A 17,996-nucleotide genomic window follows, 5' to 3' on the forward strand; every position below is an offset into this window, starting at 1 on the left:
AAAATAACATTAGTCTCCATGTGCAGCCGGCTTCAACACCTGCTACAGAAATATTCAATAACTCCGCTCTAATGAGTCTTAATGCCACTAAAATCACTGCAGACATCAACGGCCTCCTGTTGGTTCCACATACACAGCTTGTGCTTCATTTGATGCGTGTGTGAGTGTGAGTATGTTGTTCTGAACAATTGACCAACATCTGTATTCCAGACTGTGGTGTCACCTCAGGAGACTCTGATATCCTGCTGCTTAAACTACAACAGGTGTGTGCAGCAGGAACAGGGAAAGGATGGATGAGATCTTTATGATATGATGGAGGTTGGAGCTTCAACAAGAAGATGAGAAAAGTCTTTATATTTCCACATTTATTTTCTCCATCTTTGACAGATCTGTCCTTTTTGTGGCAGTTCAGTAAAAATATGGAGTTTCTGCAGTCCGAGAGGCCAAACTGACATCATGCAGTTTATATTTACACCACAAGAGGGCGACATCACCATAAATGAAAAGTCCCCTTCCGTCCCAGTTCCAGCAGATATGAGTTACATTAGAGCTGAACTGAACATGGATCAGTAACATTTATTCAGTCCTGATTATCAGTGTTTGTCCAGTTATGGTAACAAAGACAAACTGAACACATGTGGCCCCATTAAAGATGATTGACAGCCCTTAAATGAACTCTCCGTCTCCTCTGTAACTGATGAGTTCAACATGTTGAAGAGCTGTTTGAACCAACTCTGAACTCATTCATTCATTCATTCATTCATTCATTCATTCATATCGTCTCACACTTTGATGGAAACGTGTCCCACACAGAAAAGTGATCATTCATTTCTTTAGATCTAAAATAATCAGTGTTGATAATCTGAGGCTCTTTTGTACAAATCTAACATGTTTTTAATCTTGTAAATGATGTGATCATGGGACCGGCACTAAATCAGCTGTCTTCAGATCAGAGGTTATCGTTTTATTTGAATAAAATACTTTATAAAGAATCATTTCAGATGTAGAATATCTAAGTTACACAAAGAGCAGAGAGACCTCGATAAAATGACAAACTGACTTTTCAACAACATTTCTTCTTCTTTTGTGGAGACTCAGAATGTGTCCAAAGTTTTGGTGGACTTTCTTTAAAAAGTGATCCATCAGCTATCCACTTCTGCTGAATACAGAAAGTTTGGACGTGTTTGTGGCTGCTGCTGTCCCAGCCATGATGTGTCCACACTGGGTGTTGTGTTCAGAAAGAAGCATGCACATGCACATTCACATGCACATTCACAAGGGCACGGATAGAAATGACCTTTGGCCAAATTAAATACAGGTTCATTGCTTAAACTTCTCAGGCACCATGGCTGACTTCTGACTGAGCCATCTTAAATTAATAGTATACTTCATATTTTATACATTTTGTCTTGTGGACAACTTTTCAGGCTCAAGTCTTTTCTTCGTTGAGTCCTTGCAGGTTCTAGTGCCTGAAAGGACTCAGTATCTCCTGACACAGTGAGGGACCTGTACAGGGACACATATTTCCTTTGATCCTTATTGTTGTGACCTTTGAGTTAGAACTTCTTTTCATAATTTAGCATTGACACAGTAGCAGTTTAAGTCAGAGCAAGTGTAAGAAGGCTAAATGGACAGAGATGATTTATAACTTTCCACATGTTTAGGTCATGGCACCCCACTGTGAATATAAATGTATAAAACACATTTCTAACACGTTGCATGAACCGTACAATAATGACAAGTTTGAGTTCAAGTTGTGTTGAATTGTTTAATTATTATTACATGTTTCTCAAGCTGTGGAGAGAAACCAGAATTAAATACAGTTCACAACACAAAATTCTCCTTTTTCTGAATTTATACACGTCCCTCTCCAGTTTCATAATCTCTAGCTTGATCTTTTTTATTTTCAGTTTCTTGTATTCCATATCTAGTTTGGCGCTCTATTTATTGGACAAACACATTTCTTGAAAGGCTACTTACCACTGAAATATTTTCCTTTACTTTACCTTCACTTGCTGCCAGGTACGCTTTTGGCTGTTAAGATTGCTCCTGGTGAGATGTAACAGTGAAAATTAATATCTGGGTCACACACACGGGATAATATAGTCACAAAGTATGATGATGGGTGTCGATTATTGGGTTATTAATAAAGTGAGCAGGGCCATTATATGTGTGCTGTACATCTCATACAGAGACAATTCAGCATGCTTTATGTAAACACATTATAACACAAAGAGGAGAGCATAAATACATGAGGACAGTAAAATAAATGTCTAACAATTGACAATGGTGTGAAACTTTCATAACTTATTTAGTCTGTCTGCAGTTGTTTGCCATGCCGTTTCTTCGCTTTATTGATCACAGCTGTATTACCATTTCTGATGATGAACTTTTAAAATCCTCATGCAGCTCCATAAGCATTATTTGTTCAGCTGCCGAAAAAATAAAAGCTCTTGTCTTGCTCTCCTTTTCTGCCATCTCTGTTTTTCCACAATCCACTCGTCAGGGCTTCTTACGTTCCTCGTACACTCGCACTTAGCCAGGCTATGTAAGCCTCGCTTGGATTAGCCTCACTGAGATGCAGCTGAGCTGGCTTCATGGAACGACTTGAGGCTTAATTGGGAGATGGTGTCAGTTCAAGCGACGCTTTCCGGCTACAGCCTGGCTTTCTTTAGCTACTTTCTAGGAATACCCCCCTTGAGTGCCTATGAAAGGTGCCTATATATAAAATGTATTATTATTATTATTATTAATTCTGATGTGCGATGAGGCAGTTCTCCAGCAACATTAAGCTCTTTTCCACTAGTACTTACTCACAACCACCTCAATGTGGGTGGGGTCGTTATAGCAAGGAGGTCCAAAAGTCCTGTGATGTCAGTCTTATGTGACACAAACATGACACAACAATTTAGGACATCGAGGCAAAGGTTTACCTGCTGCTTGGTCTATGTCTTTGCGTCTAGCAATCCACCTCGTTGACGATCACAGAATACATCAAATCCAACTGTTGCTGTTGCCGGTTCTTGTTAAGGAGTGGCTTTCATGACTCATCCAGTGACATCACTCCCTGGCCAATCAGTGGCCTTCAGTCTGTAGATGTCACATTTTCGGCTCAACTCAACTCGAATCCCTGCCGTAGAGGTGCTAAAAATGTACCTGCTACCAGCTGTTACTCCCTCATGAAAAACCCTAAAACCTGAGTCGAATATAGTCAAGTGGAGTAGCGTTTTGAATTTTGGTTTACGTTTGTCGTATTTTACACAGTCAGGGAAGTAATGGTGTCAGGATGGCCGAGCGGTCTAAGGCGCCAGACTCAAGGCTTCATTCCTTCCTTAGCACAGGGACTTCTGGTCTCCCAAAGGAGACGTGGGTTCAAATCCCACTCCTGACATTAATTTCATGCTTAAATCTTACTTGCACATTAGAAGACCATGAAGAAAGCCATGTCAGGCCATGGTGAAAAAGGTTATTTATCTCTGAAGACGGGCCTTCAGTTCCTCCCATTAACATACACAATTCTGATGTGCGATGAGGCAGTTCTCCTGCAACATTAAGCTCTTTTCCACCAGTACTTACTCACAACCACCTCAATGTGGGTGGGGTCGTTATAGCAAGGAGGTCCAAAAGTCCTGTGATGTCAGTCTTATGTGACACAAACATGACACAACAATTTAGGACATCGAGGCAAAGGTATACCTGCTGCTTGGTCTATGTCTTTGCGTCTAGCAATCCACCTCGTTGACGATCACAGAATACATCAAATCCAACTGTTGCTGTTGCCGGTTCTTGTTAAGGAGTGGCTTTCATGACTCATCCAGTGACATCACTCCCTGGCCAATCAGTGGCCTGTAGTCTGTAGATATCACATTTTGGGCTCAACTCAACTCGACCCCGACCGAGTAGGTGCTAAAAATGTACCACCTGGTGCCAGGTGGTATTACCTCATGGAAAACCCTAACAGCTGAGTGGGATCCAGTCGAGTGGAGTAGGTAGAGGTTGAAAAGGAGGAATGTGTTCTGATGTCATTCTAAATCTCTGAAAGTTGACTTAGGCTTGTATTATCTCGACTTTTTTTTTCTGAAGGCATGTTTTATAACATGCGATTAGCCCGGCTAGCTCAGTCGGTAGAGCATGAGACTCTTAATCTCAGGGTCATGGGTGCGAGCCCCATGTTGGGCGTAGCAGTTTTAATAATCAACAGATGTTTGATCCAGCCCTTAAAGTCAAAGTCCAGCTCTGTTACCACCATCACAGCGTCCTCAGTGGTGCCTCTTTGAATCATCACAAACCTCCTGAAATGCACAATATGAATCAAAAACATTCAAACTTGCGCAAGAGCATTATGTTTACCTTTCTTTGGGCTTACGTCATTTCTGTATTCCCTTTTTGCTCAAGTATGATCATTCACTTTAAAACAAAATAAGAAAAATCTGAATAATGACCCATGGCCTCTGGCCCTCTCTTGCCTTCATTACTCATCCAGTGACATCACTCCCTGGCCAATCAGTGGCCTGCAGTCTGTAGACGTCACATTTTCGGCTCTACTCAACTCGAATCCCTGCCTTGTATGTGCTAAAAATGTACCTGCTACCAGCTGTTACTCCCTCATGAAAAACCCTAAAACCTGAGTTGAATTTAGTCAAGTGGAGTAGCGTTTTGAATTTTGGTTCACGTTCCTGGTATTTTACAGTCACGGAAGTAATGGTGTCAGGATGGCCGAGCGGTCTAAGGCGCCAGACTCAAGGCTTCATTCCTTCCTTAGCACAGGGACTTCTGCTCTCCCAAAGGAGACGTGGGTTCAAATCCCACTCCTGACATTAATTTCATGCTTAAATCTTACTTGCATATTAGAACACCATGAAGAAAGCCATGTCAGGCCATGGTGAAAAAGGGCATTTATCTCTGAAGACGGGCCTTCAGTTCCTCCCATTAACATACACAATTCTGATGTGCGATGAGGCAGTTCTCCTGCAACATTAAGCTCTTTTCCACCAGTACTTACTCACAACCACCTCAATGTGGGTGGGATCGTTATAGCAAGGAGGTCCAAAAGTCCTGTGATGTCAGTCTTATGTGACACAAACATGACACAACAATTTAGGACATCGAGGCAAAGGTTTACCTGCTGCTTGGTCTATGTCTTTGCGTCTAGCAATCCACCTCGTTGACGATCACAGAATACATCAAATCCAACCGTTGCTGTTGCCGGTTCTTGTTAAGGAGTGGCTTTCATGACTCATCCAGTGACATCACTCCCTGGCCAATCAGTGGCCTGCAGTCTGTAGATGTCACATTTTCGGCTCGACTCAACTCGACCCCGATCGAGTAGGTGCTAAAAATGTACCACCTGGTACCAGGAGGTATTGCCTCATGGAAAACCCTAATATTTGAGTGGGATCCAGTCGATTGACTGAAAAGGGAGGAATGTGTTCTGATGTCATTCTAAATCTCAGAAAGTTGACTTAGGCTTGTTTTATCTCTTCTTTTTTATCGGAAGTCATATTTTATAACATGTGAATAGCCCAGCTAGCTCAGTCGGTAGAGCATGAGACTCTTAATCTTAATCTTAAAAGCCACAGGTTCCTCTCTCAGTGACAGTCAGCCAGACTCCACCTGATCTGTACAAAGAAGAGAAGCAAACAGTCGAAATGAGCTACTTTTTTTGTACTTTACGTTCAACAGACACTGAGGGTGGGGGTATTTCTACATGCATTCACTTCTTTTATATTTCATTTAGCAGACGCTTTTACAAATTAGGATAATTAGGATATGATGACAGACAGTCATCATTGAAAAAAAATAAACGTGCACAATCGGCCTCCTATAATTCAATTCAATTTCAATTCAATTCAATTCAATTCAATTCAATTCAATTCATTTTTATTTATATAGCGCCAAATACAACAAATGTCATCTCAAGGCACTTAGATAGTAAGTCCAATTCAAGCCAATTGGAATTCAATTAATTAATAATAATCATAATTCATAAAATAATCCAATGCGTTCATATAGAGCCAATAATGCAATCTATGCAGTTTCCAAGTATAGAATCAAGTGTAGGAGCGAGTGAAATTAAAGAATTCCCGATTTCCATGTCTTTTTTTAAAATTTAAAGAAAAAAAAAATTTAATTTAAAAACATTTTTTTTATTTTTTTCATTTTCCCGGTTTGGAATGTCTCGCGGACCGGTACTGATTTAAGAGATCAGTATTCAACAACTTTGTTGCACAAAGGCTGGGTGGCCTCTCGCGGCCCAGTTTCCCTTTTTAAATAAACATTCGTCATTCGTATTGAATGTTGACAACGTGGTTGAACATCAAACATTTAGATGCAAACCTTGAAGACGTAGAACGTTTCAAACTGGATGTTTCAGCTGTTGTCTCGAAGCAAGTTCATCAACAGTTTCAAGTTCTCTGCCTGACTGATGTACTTAGAAGGTTTTGGATCAACATCAAATGAATCCCTGGAGTCAAAAGAACCACCACTTTTATTATGGGTTGTCCAACAGATAATGGTGAGAATATAGAGGGGGATGGCCACTATATAACGCTGTTTTCACGTAGTTGTTAGCTGCTCACTTGTGTGAACTGTGAACCTGAACGAGTGTGTACAAGTAAAGCAGATTTTCAGCTTCCCACATGAGAAGCCTGGACAGAAATGTTTGTTTTGATTTAAAAACCTCTTTACTCCATGACCCTTTCTCTTAGTGCAGAATTAGAACCCCAGAATGTTCTAATTTATTCGCTGAGCCCCCTGTGACATCACACAGAACCCCCCTTAATGTACAGAATACGGAACCCGTGGCAGTCGGATCCTTACCAGACCGGTGCAGAGTAACACCTGTTTCAGTAGTTTGTGAAAGCCTTTAAATAACTTCCACACTGCTGATATGCAGCTTGCAGACATCCATTGCATCTCTCAGTTTTGAATGAAGATGATGCCCTTCAGTGATGATGACATAATGTGAGTACAACCAACTGCTCGATGCTGTAAATTGTCTCTTTGGGTCTTAAAATTCTTTTGGGTCTATCATAAAGGAACATAAACTCGAGAGTGATATTACAGTTCTTAAATGGTGCGCCTATGACTCAGAGTTTACACCTAATAAGTTGGACTCTAGATTCAAAGATTGGATAGCTGAGGGTATAACAGCCTTATGCAGGGTAATGAAAGATGGAAAAATGCTCAGTTTTGAAACGCTTAAAAGGACACATTTAGTAGAAAAACAAGACTTCTATGGATATCTGCAGCTGCGGCACTACGTTGATACGAAGATGAAAAATGTAACAAAGACTGGCACATGTTTGATTGAACTGTTTACAAAAGCCTATAATTCAGAAACTATTGATAGAACTGTTTCATGCTACATAAGAGTCTGTCGAATTTGAAATCACATTCAACTTCACATATTAAAACAAAATGGGAGAAGGAAGAAGGAATAATTATATCTGAAAAAGAATGGACAACAATATGGAGGTATCAATGGATGTGTACCAGCTCACAGAAGTGGAGGGAGTTTGGCTGGAAAAGCCTGATTAGGTGCTTTATTACACCCTCCCAGAAATCTCACTATGACAATAACTCCTCAGTCTGCTGGAGGAAGTGTGGAAATCAAAATGCAAACCATTATCACATTTTCTGGGACTGCCCGCTCATGAAGGACTATTGGAAAAAGATACACAACGCCCTACAGGACATCTTCAAATGTGAAATACCCCTCGACATTAAGACTATGTTTTTCAGACACATACCTGAGGGGTGGCTGAAAAGAGATAAGCACCTCATAAATATCCTGCTAATGGCTTGCAAAAAGAATATCACCAGGAAATGGCTATCACAAGAGAGCCCAACTGTCAACATCAGGATGGACATCACAATGGACAGATATAAAATGGAGAGAATAACAGCATTTGTTCATTTTAAACTGGAGAAATTCACCTCATACTGGGAAAACTGGGTCAACTATGTCACGCCCCATAGGCCTGATTTTATTTTTACAAATCAATAACTATGCCATATAAAAAGAATCACTCCCCACTTTGTACATATTCTTGTGTGTTTTTGTTGTTGTTTGGTTCTTTTTTTTTTTTGTTATTGTTTAGACATAAAATAAAAATACCACTTTGGCATTTAGGACAGACAAGAGATGTAAGATGTATGCACATGTACCGGATGTGAATGTTTGTTTCTGAATGTCAATAAAAAAAGAATCATTCTTTTGGGTGGGCATTGATGACAGATAAGCCACAGAAATGTATCACTGCAGTAATGGACAACTGTCGGCTCGGTTAAAGTACATTACAATAATTTGTCTGAAATCACTAAATTCATGACATTTACCATTTCTCATTATCTAAAATGTTCTATTGTCTTTCTGTTTCCAGCTGTTAGTCTGGGTCTTGAGGTCCGTCAGTCTCCCTCTGATCTCATCAGAAATCCTGGTGCCAAAATGCAGATTTTCTGCAGCCACAGTAAAAGTGACTACAGAGTGATGCTCTGGTACCAGCAGTCACCTGGAGACACAGCAATGAAACTCATTGGATATTTGAACTACAAAACTGTCACAATGGAAGACAAATATAGAGATGGTTTCAGTCTCGCTGGAGATTTGGGTGGAGACGCAGCAAAGAATGGATCTGTGCACATCCCAGATGCAGGAGTGAATTACAGTGCAGTTTACTACTGTGCAGCACCAGAAGCACAATGACACAAATCCCCTCTGAACTCTAGAAAAGCTGCACACAAGTTTTTTTCTGCAGGCTCCCAAAGCAGCTGCTATGTGGTTGCCTTTCAGTTTGATGCATTCGCAGCACACTTCTGTAACACTGTTTCTGTACACTTTAACTTGGTGTCTCACTTTAGCACGATTTATACATCCAGGAAGGCAATCTACAGCAGCAAGAATATGTGAAGCCACTCCCTCCTTCCACTTCATCAGTTACAGTGATGGCGTTTCTGCATCCTCTTCATTCCTCTTTAAACCTCACTCATCTCATTTCAGCCTTAACACAAGTATAGATGCTGAGACTTTTCTGACTGCATCAACATCTGCAAAACTCTGTGAAATATAGTTTTATAAGTTTTTTTTTTTCAAGGCTTTTAAACAAATCATCTGTGCTGTTAAAGGAGAAAATGTTCTGCCTTCCCATTTGTTGCTGCATGCCAGGTAATCATTTGAAAAAGTATTCTTCTTTATCATGTGGATGTTTTTCTGATGCATTATCCTGATCTAAAGTTCTCTTTTGCTCTTGCTCCAGCTGTTAGTCTGGGTCTTGAGGTCCGTCAGTCTTCTTCTGATGTCATCGCAAATCCTGGTGATACAGTGCAGATTTTCTGCAGCTACAATAAAAGTGACTACTGGATAATGCTCTGGTGCCAGCAGTCACCTGGAAACACAGCTATGAAACATTTGTATTTAAAAGATAAAACAATGGAAGATCATATAAAGAGGACTTCAACATCTGTGGAGATTTGAGCGGGGATACAGTGAAGAATAGTTCTCTTACAAACAAAGCAGCCCAACAAAAGCACAGTGCAGTTTACTACTGTGCTGCACCAGATGCACAATGACACAAATCCCCTCTGAACTCTACAAAAACTGCACACGACTTATCAACTTCAGTGGGTTTGAATTTTAAAAGATGAAAAAAACTGCTCTGGGACACCTGCTGAAGTGGTTTTATTATAATGGGGTGTGAGGGTATAAATGCTGGATCCTTTAGACAAACAGAATTTCTAATGTAATGAAGTTTGCCAAGAAACAAAGAAAAGGGAATTAAATCTTAGGTTTCATGTCATTTCCTTCATGGAAATAGTGATTAAACAGAAGTCTCCTTGTTGGTACCCTAAGGCATCCAGAATCTGCAGATGAGCTGCCCCTCACCTCTGGAACGCTCCCACCAGACACACATCACATGTCTCGCACTGTTGACTGTTGAAGTTGATTTACTGTTTGTTGGCCGCTCCGTTTGGAAATGTGATGTCACGTGTTTTTGACACGTTGCCATAAATCAAATGACTTCTTTCTTCTTCCTCTCCTCATCTTCCAGTTTGGAAGATCTCACTACACAAGTCAGCACTTTGGGTTTTAAAAAAGTGTAATGAGCCTTTTTCATGTTTTCTGAAAAAGCAAAAGTTTAAGAATGCAGGTAAATGATGGATAACTGCAGCAACAATGGGAGCCATCAGTCTGCTTTACAGCCACAGGAAGCCACTCCTCTCTTGACATCACATCGGTTGGCTCATAAAATCCCTCTCAGTTCAGTTAAAAGGAGAAACCCTGTCATGATTTCACTCCTGTGTTTCATTGCTGACGTCAGAGTGACTGCACTCATGTCAGACTTCTACAGGATCATCATGTTTCTTATTTATCATTTCCTCACAGGTAGCGATTGTTTCATTGTGAATTAAGATGTCTTCTACACCAACGGTGAGTCATTCACAAACTTAACTTCACGGTGAAGAAAACTGGTGAATGTGCAGACAGTGAAACAAACAAAATGGACAAAAAGCTCAGAAGTTCTGTGACAAACCCCAAATAGTATATCTATATCTGTAGTATATCAGATAGTACATCTATATCTGTGGTATATCAGATAGTATATCTATATCTGTAGTATATCAGATAGTATATCTATATCTGTAGTATATCAGATAGTACATCTATATCTGTAGTATATCAGATAGTACATCTATATCTGTAGTATATCAGATAGTATATCTGCCTCTGTCTTTAAAGCACCATCAGCTCCGTCAACATGTCCAAAGACACTGACGAACTCCTGCACCGACCACTCACAAACCCGCCTCCGTTTAACGTGTTTGAATATTTGTTAAGGACAGAAAAATGTTCATTCCAATATTTCAAAGTGTTACAAGTGTGCATGTCAGTATCAGAACGGATCACATGGTGGAACTTCTCCATCAGCTGATTCATACTTCACACAGTGTAATCTTCCTGGTTTCACAGCTGTGTTCACTTCAGTTAAGCTCCTCCCACATAACAAACGTGGCCTCCTGTTGGTTCACAGGATTAGAGAAGGTCACACCTTGCAGTGACACACCTCCCTGCATCTCTTCATATCTGGGACTACACAGTGAGATACTGTAACTGAGAGCCTGAGTTTTACAGCATGACCTCTATCAGACATCGGCTCCTCAGCTTATTGGTGCTTGCTCACTGGATCAAAGGTAAAGTAGTATGTTATTAGCAGATTCATTTCAGCAGTTAGATGGTGTCTGCACCGGTGAAACCGTTAACTGGTAAAATGCTCATTTGTGGTAACTTTCTCTGTTGTACTCACAGGTCATGTTGATGGGAGTGATGTCTACCAGACTCCCATACTGTGGGAGCAGCAGGGTGAAAATGCAACAATACACTGTAACCACACAAAGGGTGGAGGCTATCACCAGATGTACTGGTACAGACAGCTGCCTGGAGAAACTATGAAACTTATCGTGTTCACAGCTACAGGTAAAACAGATCACGACTTTGGAGAATTCAGCAAAGACAAATGCTCAGCCACCAAGACTGAAGCTGAGAGAGGAACATTCACAGTAAAGAATCTGCAGCCAGAAGATAAAGGCTGGTATTTCTGTGCTGTGAGTCAACACAGTGATCCAAACACATGTGAACACTGAACAGAAACCTCTGCACCCTGTTCCCATCTGTATTTATCTGCTCTCCTGTAGGGGGAGCTCAAGTACAAGCTGACAATGTCTCACAGTCATGTGACACTCCCATATGCAAGTCTTCATATCTGTGCTGTGATGTCAGAGCTGCCATCACACACACTGACAGTGACTGTGGTCTCCAAGTTCAGTCTTCTCCCAACACAATAATGATCCCAGCTGCTCTGATCAAACTCTCTGCAGCTCTGCTCTGTATTGCAGGTACTTTATGCACATGATGATGCTGAGGACTGAAAGGAGAAGAAGTTCTCTTCTCTTTTAATTCATAATTCATATTTTTTTGTCTATTTTTTTGTAATTGTTGCACTAAAGAGAGTGAGGTGTAACCGGAGTCAAATTCCTCGTGTGTGTCCACATACCTGGCAATAAAAAGCGATTCTGATAATCAGAATTTCATCTTGTTCTTTTTCATTTGCACACAGAAGAGTTGTTGGAGCTTCTGTAACACAATGTGACTTTGACTCCTGCTGGTCTAACTGACGGGAGTGATGTGACCCAGACTCTTCTGCTGTGGAAGAACGAGGGTCAGTCTGCCACGATGAACTGCAGCCACACTAAGGGCGCTGCTTACTTCCTGATGTACTGGTACCAACAGCTGCCAGGGGAGGGGATGAGGCAGATAGTTTTCACCACTCCATCTCCTCCACATAGATATGAAAGCGGCTTCAGTGAGGACAAATTTCCTTGTTTGACAAAGGAAGCCTCCAGTTGGAGTTCCATCACACGTACTTTAAAACAAGACAAAACCAAATGTACAGTCTGGTATCAAGTCTAAGAGACAGAAAAAGTGGGTGGATTGTAAATTGGCTCCCCACACTGTGGAAAGATTTAAGAGTCTGGATTCATCATACAGTGAGGCAAGAATCCCACCCCAACCTCATGCACTTTCCACCATTTTCTCCAAAGAATGTGCATAAAGTTGAAGTGCATGTCCTACTGAGGAATCCACATGAATTTAAGAGTTTCCTACTATTTGGTTGACAGTCCTGGAAACTTGTCCAATTATTGAAGCAGTCAGTTAAGAATCACACCCCAACTTCAAAGCACTTTCCACCATTTTCGCCAAAGAATGTGCATAAAGTTGAAGTGCATGTCCTACTGAGGTATCCACACCACTATTTGAGATCATTTCTTATTATTTGGAAGACAGTCCAGGAAATGTCTTCAATCGCTGAAGGAGTCTGTTCAGAATCACACCCAAACTTAAAGGTAGGGTAGGAGATCCTGGATTTTGAGTCCAGCGAAGCTGCATTTTGAAAATACACCGGTAAAAAGTCCCAACCCTTTTCTTCACTTTTCCCCCGAAGGCACGCCTCTAAAGTACATGAACGCGCACGAAGGTGCACGAGCGCTTTTCTGACAGCAAGCATCGATCGTTGCCGTATTTAGTATTTAGTATATGATAACTATACATTTAATAATGCTAGGTACAAGCCAAGCTGGCTCTAGTTTAGCTTCCTGCCAAGCTTCTGGACGTGTAATTTGTTCACGGAGCAGCGTACGCGCACAGGGGGAAGGAGGGGAGGGAGGAGCAGATTGCAGTTTGATAGACGGCATCAGTATCCAATCATTGTGAACGGTCCGTTCACAATGATTGGATACTGTTTTTCCTAGATTGTACGTTCTAGAGGCCACTAAAACTTTTCATATTTGTGTCAAAACTTTTAATTAATTGGTTGCAATGGGGATGTGAAGAGTATTTCAAGCAATATGTAAAAAAATGTTCCAGAAAAAGATCCCCTACCCTGCCTTTAACAGGACTTTCCACCATGTTCTCAAAAAAAAGTGGATAACGGTGAGCTTGCCGTTCAGCTCACACGAGGAAGATCTGCAGGTCATGAAACTACCCCAACAAGAAGCACTTACTATAATGAGGAACAGCTCAGTGTTTCTATTAGGGCACTTATCATGACAAAGTCTCGCTTCTGATAGAAAATAAGTGTCATTCTAATCGTGACCACAATATTGATCTTCTATTTGACTTGGAAAATCACATGTCATCCCTAGATGTAATACACAGTTTGTTTCAAAGGTTCAGATCTTGTACATTTTCACTACCAAGACAACCCCAAAGAGAAGCACTTTTGAGCACAAGAATCAGGAGTGACTCCTTTGAGGTGATCTGAGAGTGATTTGCAATAATAATATTGCATACCTTTTCGGGCGTATATAGAAGGGTTCCCCCCGCAGCCGAGAGACAGATCCACCTGCCCTTTAGGAGCCCTGTACACCTCTCCACAGTGGCAAGCGTACTATGCGCAGTGTTAAAGCGCCTCTCCTGTACGGCTCATAAGCCACTCATCATTTTCCCGAAAGAAATCCTGCCGGTCCCGGAACACTCTCTCGCGCCTGATGCGCGCGTTCAGGTCCTCTAACAAAGCCAGATCTGCCATCGTTTCGCCATTACCGCGCCGCTAGAATCACCTCTTAAATAGGCGGTTGAATAATGAGCCATCACTTTTCCAAGTTGTACTTGTTTAATTTTTTTATTTATTTAATTTGTGTTTATGTTTGTATTAATGTTGAAGTAATAAAGAAATAAAACATCGGCCTTCTTTGAAGTGATAAGTCTGTAATTTTAACCTAGGGATTTGTTGTGACTCATGAGGCACGCACTAGTGACGCTGCTGTTTATGTATGCTATTGCAGTCACCACAAGTCAAAATGGAAAAGTGCGTACACGCCCTCAGACCTGTCGTGGCGATTTCATCTTTCCTGCGCTCACGATGGATTTGATAAATGCCAACCTTTGCGCGGAAAAGAACATACACACGACCTACGCACGTTTTTCGTCTTACCCAAGTTTGATAAATGAGGGCCAATGTCAGCATTTGGATGTTTGGATTTCGGCATTGTATCAAAACATAAACATTTTTGATTGTTATTTGAGTACCAACATTCACAGCTCGGAATTCAACATGTCAAGTTCTGCTTTACTGCCCAGCCCTGCACTACACACTGCATTTTCCATTGGGATAATGCACCATAAACAACACAGAAAACAAGCTTACCCTGGCCAACACCATGACACAATCATTCTGTAGACGTTTTACTCCGAGTTTGCTGATCCATCCGCTGTGGTAATAGTTGTATGCCTCCAAACTTTTGTGGGCCTTCATCTGTTGCTTGGTGTAGTAAGAAGTCTGGAGAACCAGGTAGCTCGTTCTGTCCACAGCCTGTATATTCGGCAAATCGTTCCGGTCTTGCGAAAATTCGGACATTTTCATTAAGTATGGGTCACGCCCAATGTATTTCTCAACTAACGCCAAATACCTTTCCCAATATGCCGGCTCCAAACCACTACAATATTCATTCATCTCCATGTTGGTGCTGCTGTAGCAATTACAGCAGCAAGCAAGTCTTCATTGCACAGGCATGTGGAAATAATAGAAAACAATTCTAATACGTTAGCAAAAAACCTTCTATATCAGGAGTATTGATCAAGATTCTAGAAATAGAGACTCTTTTCTAGTAAGTTTAAAACCTTCCTCAGTCAACTGATAATAGCTCCGCAAATGAGCACATTTCTTAATAGATTATACGTAGAAAATAATATTTTGCTATATGTATTGTGTGCATGTGGCCCCGAACCCATCCTCTGTGTGGACTCTTTGTTCATAATGGCCTAAAACTCTATGTGGTTCACAAGGCCTTGCTCCCCCATAAGTACCATCACAACACACAACACTGATTTATCAAAAATTATCATACAATTTCTAACCTACTGACACTCAAACATTGCATAAGGCAATTACATTACCAGCAGGCTTGTCCACCGTTTGCAGCGAATAGGAGCGAGAACCCGATGGCTGAACCGGGAAAAATTCTCCTATGGCCCCAGTTCCACTTGGCGACCGACCAACTCATTACCTTTCAAAGTCTGAGGTCCCGCTCCAAACAGCCGAGTCACCCCACTGGTAATGATCATACTAATGATTGGTTGATTTATACCCACAAAATGATTAATCAGCTTAATGATTACATGAAATACAACAGATGAACAAATACAATTTTTTATGATGTCCACGTGACGAGTCGTGTAGTCTCTTCTGGTCCAATCCTGTCACTGCTTGGTGCTCGGTTCTCCTCTTGGCTGAACATCAGTTCAGCATTCTGATCTGGAACTAATCTTGGAAGGAGAGGTCACCAGTACGTCAAAGCATATCATATCCCGCAGGAAGTCCGTCAGACTGCACCTCGACCTCCGGTTATCATTTGTATTTATAGCCTCATAGGTTGGACTCACACTCGACCGATGATGATTGGACATGAGTGGGTCCAACATGCTTCGTCATATTCTCTGGATCAGCCCAAAACAATGTGTACGTGTGAATCTGCCCTTGCTTTCCCAATTGTTTTGTCTCCGTACTCCTGGATCACTTTAGGTCATCATGGAAAAGTACTGAGACTATTTCACTCATAATGTCTAAGAACAAAGCCAATTTTTACACTAGACAGGCACTTTGACCAACTAAGCCACAGGGCCACATGGTTTATAAAACTGATGAAAGAGTAAAGAGCAGGAACTGGATCCATTTCAGGAAACAAGGTCCTGAGACTCTCCCAAAACTAACTGTGACTTCAAAATAATTGTTTTATCAAGTTTGACCAAAGAACAGACTCATAATAACCATGATGCTCAATTAAAGGTCCATCATTTGATGAAGACCAACAATGCAAAGCATTCAGTAGAACCCTGATAATAACCAGTTTCTCATGCTAAGTCACAGCTAGCTCTGAAGGCCCACAGGCACTGCTGGGATTTGAACCCAGGATCTCCTGTTTACTAGACAGGCACTTTGGCCAACTAATCCACAGCACCACATGGTTCATACAACTGATGAAAGAATAAAGAGCATGAACTGGATCCACCTCAGGAAGTGGTTTTTGTGATTCTGTACCTCAAGAATAGTTAAAGCCATGAGTAGAAGTGCCTCAAATTGGTTCAAAACTTCATCATATTTTGCAGATATTGTTGGGTTTTCAACTCAGATCCTGCTGTTCATGAGGAAGTCACTTTCACCAGTTACAGCCAGATCTCATGAAGCGGTGTACTTATTACACGCCAAGTCATTTACTGTGTTTTTACAAGGCTTTTTTATGCTTTTGCGTATTATTTTTCGCTACATATTTCAAGGAAATGACGTCCTGCCCTCAGCTTTTACTCTAACTCTGACTATTTCACGGTTTGTACATTTATTTTGATGTTATGCAGTGTGACAGGAGGAGAACCTCCACCGTACTGTACCCTAACCATTTGACATGTTAAGTGAACGGAGGAAAATTACATTCTGAAAGTATAAAATAGGCATAAATGAGACTTTAAAAGGTGTGTGCTATTTGTATACACTTTCATTAAAGCTGCCGTCGGCAGGTTTTCAAAATTCCGAGTCTAAAGTCGGAAAATTCGAACTGATACAACTTTCAGGTCCCTCCCCCAACCTCTAACAAGCTCCGAATCGCCCCCCAAACCCCTCCCCCTCTGTGGACAAGGTTGTGCACGTGAGTTCCCACCAGTGTGTGCGCACACAAGCTGGGGCAGACTCATGCTCAGCATGGAAGACGTGGTTGGTGACTGTTCTGCTCACATAATAGATAAATAATAAACCTAACGTTGGTTAAAAACAGCCGGGAGCGCTCAATTTTTGCAAGCATGATTACAGGCTTCAGAGGGAGCTACAGAATTCGGGATTTTTCCTAAACAGCCTATTTAATATTCTAAAAAAAGTTGCCGATGACAGCTTTAAAGCGGCAGTCGGCAACTTTTTTTTAGTCATATTAGCTTGAACTGTCATGGGATTCTGGAAGTAGAATATTAAATAGGCTGTTTAGGAAAAATAACGAAATCTGTAGAAGTTGTAGACGAGCTGGAGGTGGAAGAGAACCGTCAGGATCTTCAGCAGGTCATATCTTCATTTATTTCAATCTTTTATTAGTTACTATAGTTTTCCTACTCCTTGTAAAAGACCAATACCTGCCGGTTAAAGTGTTCGTTGGCGTGGTAGACCTAAATATTCAGCACACACCCTTTGACATGAGCAACTTAATGAAAAATGAAAAATATGTAGGAGTGTAATTAGGCTTTCGTGGTTACTTTTTTTCAAAGGTGACTGGTATGAGCAGATTCCCAATAAGGCTATCTACAATTGCCAAACTGGTATTAGTTCTGCCGCACTGAAATGCTGATGCAGAGAGGGTTTTTTCCAAGGTGGGGCTCAATAAAACCAAGACCAGGAACACTTTGTTTCTGAATGGAACTCTGTCATCCATCATGACTGTGAAAATGGCTGACATTGAGCCACAGT

The 17,996-nt window shown here is 41.2% G+C and overlaps 4 non-coding genes across 4 annotated transcripts; 3 read left to right on the plus strand and 1 right to left on the minus strand.

Annotated features, from left to right (window-relative positions):
- Positions 1-3,280: 3,280 nt before the first annotated feature.
- Positions 3,281-3,391, plus strand: trnal-caa (transfer RNA leucine (anticodon CAA)). The gene is made up of 2 exons: positions 3,281-3,318; positions 3,346-3,391. It is a non-coding gene; the product is annotated as a tRNA-Leu (tRNA).
- A 715-nt stretch (positions 3,392-4,106) lies between these two features.
- Positions 4,107-4,179, plus strand: trnak-cuu (transfer RNA lysine (anticodon CUU)). Its single transcript has one exon. It is a non-coding gene; the product is annotated as a tRNA-Lys (tRNA).
- A 527-nt stretch (positions 4,180-4,706) lies between these two features.
- Positions 4,707-4,817, plus strand: trnal-caa (transfer RNA leucine (anticodon CAA)). Its single transcript has 2 exons — positions 4,707-4,744; positions 4,772-4,817. It is a non-coding gene; the product is annotated as a tRNA-Leu (tRNA).
- An 11,622-nt stretch (positions 4,818-16,439) lies between these two features.
- Positions 16,440-16,513, minus strand: trnat-agu (transfer RNA threonine (anticodon AGU)). The gene has a single exon. It is a non-coding gene; the product is annotated as a tRNA-Thr (tRNA).
- Between the last annotated feature and the right edge of the window lie 1,483 nt (positions 16,514-17,996).

This window comes from Odontesthes bonariensis, chromosome 11 (assembly GCF_027942865.1).
Source record: "Odontesthes bonariensis isolate fOdoBon6 chromosome 11, fOdoBon6.hap1, whole genome shotgun sequence".
In the NCBI taxonomy this organism is placed as follows: domain Eukaryota; kingdom Metazoa; phylum Chordata; class Actinopteri; order Atheriniformes; family Atherinopsidae; genus Odontesthes; species Odontesthes bonariensis.